The sequence below is a fragment of the Macadamia integrifolia genome, chromosome 8, assembly GCF_013358625.1.
Source record: "Macadamia integrifolia cultivar HAES 741 chromosome 8, SCU_Mint_v3, whole genome shotgun sequence".
In the NCBI taxonomy this organism is placed as follows: domain Eukaryota; kingdom Viridiplantae; phylum Streptophyta; class Magnoliopsida; order Proteales; family Proteaceae; genus Macadamia; species Macadamia integrifolia.
The window spans coordinates 2280562-2283203 of record NC_056564.1 but is presented as its reverse complement, the minus strand read 5'-3'; the positions used below and the strand labels follow the sequence as shown (position 1 = coordinate 2283203).

General features: G+C 39.0%; 1 protein-coding gene across 1 annotated transcript in view; it reads left to right on the top strand.

Moving 5' to 3' along the window:
- The first annotated feature begins 303 nt into the window (after positions 1-303).
- The window catches only part of LOC122086148 (50S ribosomal protein L27-like), a 4499-nt gene continuing 2160 nt past the window's right edge, over positions 304-2642 (top strand). The window contains exon 1 of the mRNA XM_042654865.1: positions 304-495. The gene's annotated coding sequence lies outside the window, so the exon portion shown is untranslated. The remainder of the gene's footprint in view (positions 496-2642) is intronic.

Below are 2642 nucleotides of genomic sequence, written 5' to 3'. Positions count from 1 at the left end.
AGAGTTACATTATCTTAGGAATTGATTAGCCTCTGGCGATATAAGGGATGCGCAGGAAGTCGGTCCTAGATGGGCTGTGCAGGAAACTAGAGCCCAAGTACAACGGCAGTGGCAGCCCGTTTATTAGTTGAACAGGGTGGAAAGGTCCAATTTCTATTTCTAGGCCCGGCCCAACAACACCTCGACTCCTTGAGGCTGGAGTGCTGGACCGGAAACATTATAGTCCTGACAAATGTGGGCTGGGCCGATCTACGGTGTTTCGCACGGTTTGTACTTACGAGAAGTCAGCTTCCTACCATGGAGTTTGGAGTTGGGGGTCAGAAAAGCTACCCCAACTCCGAATCCCCAAGCCGAGTCTAGCGAGTCCCACTCGGCGTGCTAAGTTCTAACAGAGGACGCATATCGACTGAAAGTGAGGAACTCCAGATCAAAAGAAGAAGATCCCTGACCGGCGGTGTTCAAAGTGTGAGGTCAAGAAGGCGAGCGTGAGCCTCGGTAAGTCTCTTTCTCTCTGTTTACGTTTTCATATTATGATTCTCTGAAGTTTGATCTTCGGCATTTGGAAATTTCTTTTTGTTTTTCGTTTTCAAAGAGGGTTCATATTCGTATTTCATTGTTTAAGAAAGTTCCATCTAATGAATTCTCATTCGATAGACATTTTCAAAGCATCATCTTCAGCTCAATCTTCCCTCCCTCCGTCCCCAATATCTGTGGCTTTGTGTTTGATGTAGATATCGTGGAGTTTGGTGTAGAATCAAATTCATTTGAAGCGAAGTCGTTAACTTTATTGGCTACAAAAGTTCCATTACACCAGAATTTTTTGTGTATCTGTATTGCATTATTTCTATGGTAGACACATTTTATGTAGTCTGTACATATCTGTATTAGATTGACCCAAGGTTAGTAGGGAGCTACCTAATTGACTGTTTTGGACGGCAAGAAACTATTTTTAAGCCTCCCCTGCTTTGAATAATCAGGGTGTGCAAATTATACCCTCCTTTGAATATAAGAAATCATCTTCTCTGGAATTAAGAAGTAAACAAATTTCTGATCAGTTGCTGCCTGCAGAGCCAGGCCAAGGAGATCTGAGTGTTCAGTACAAAAGGATGAAACTGGAACATTTAACCAAAAAAAAAAAAAAAAAAAGCCTGATATTGATAAGAAAAAAAGTACTCTTTAGCCTTTTTTGGATCAACGATGGACTTGAAATACGAAAAATGGAGATGTACAGTGATTTTTTTATTTGCGGCTCGGGGGATTACTATAATTCCAAGTTAAGCTGTATCACAGGAAAATGAAGCGCGTTTTGTGAGCTGCTTTTGGAACTGCTTTCCATGGATAATGGCTGCTTCCTTTTCAAATTCACCGGTGGACTCAACATAACCTTGTCTTTTTTCAACTAGTTGCAGTCAGCTTTAGGGATACTATTTTGCAATTCCTCTTTATTAGGGTCCATGTCTTCTCTCAACTGATAAGTACTCATGTTGTTCTCCCACCACTTCAAGTTATGTCAACTTCACCTTTTCCATTTAATATCTCAAACTTGCACCACATTACTCGTTCTCAATGGAGAATTCTTTGGTACTTCTATACCTGAACAATGTTTACTCCGCCGTGGTTTTGACAGTAGTTACAATTCTATCTCATATATTATTTACCATCATGCAGGTTAATCTACTTGAAACTCTTCCCTTTTCTAGAACCCACCAAATGATTAACAGTCTATTACCGTAGAAACAAGAATCATGAAAGTGGAAAACTGAACTGGAAATTAACAAAAGAAAGTTAAGGGAAAAGTATCATTCTTGGATTCAAAAGATACATTGAATGGGTGTATCCAATTATGCATCATGCCAATGGAAATCGTGAAGACACTGAAACCTTAATGGCCCTAAATTGGACCAGATTTTAAAACCGATTGGTATGAATTTTAACTTCTACAAATTCATCTCCACTCCATAATGGAGAATAGTTAGGATCTATTTAAGAAATGGATAATCTGCTTGTGGGAGAACCCTTTCCCTGCATCGGGCACTAATATATATTTTTAACGTTTAATTAGATTGGGTAACCATTCGGATTAAGAACATAAGCTTGTTACATTTTTGTTTCCCCATAATTGGATCCATCGAGAAGTTCTATGAAATTTTTGAATTACATTTGGATTTTATAATTTGGATATTTATCCTAATAGATAAAACTAATATAAGAAGAGAACTTTCTGGGAAAATGCACACTACTCATGTAGAGATCAAAACTCAATTTGGAAACTGTTTTTCACCAGGGTCAGTTGACTGTTTAACCATTGTCCACCCACAGTCGCGCAGGTGAACAACTAGAAGGTTTGTAACTGGTCTGTAAAGTAGTGCTTTAGCTATTTTATGAGACCATATAGATTTGACATTTTGTCTGTTCAATGCATAGTTGTCAAGGCGTCACCTTGTGTGAGCCTGTGAGGTGTAATGTTATGGATAGATGATGCTGTTGTGATAGATGTGGGACTCAGGTGATTTAGGAGTTTTAGGTTTTTTCTGGATGTAATGCATTGGTGTTAATAACCATAATGGTTCTAATGGCGCATGACATGAATATGCAAAGAATAAAGCTTAATTTCTTTTATCCCCCCATCACCCCCCCCCCCC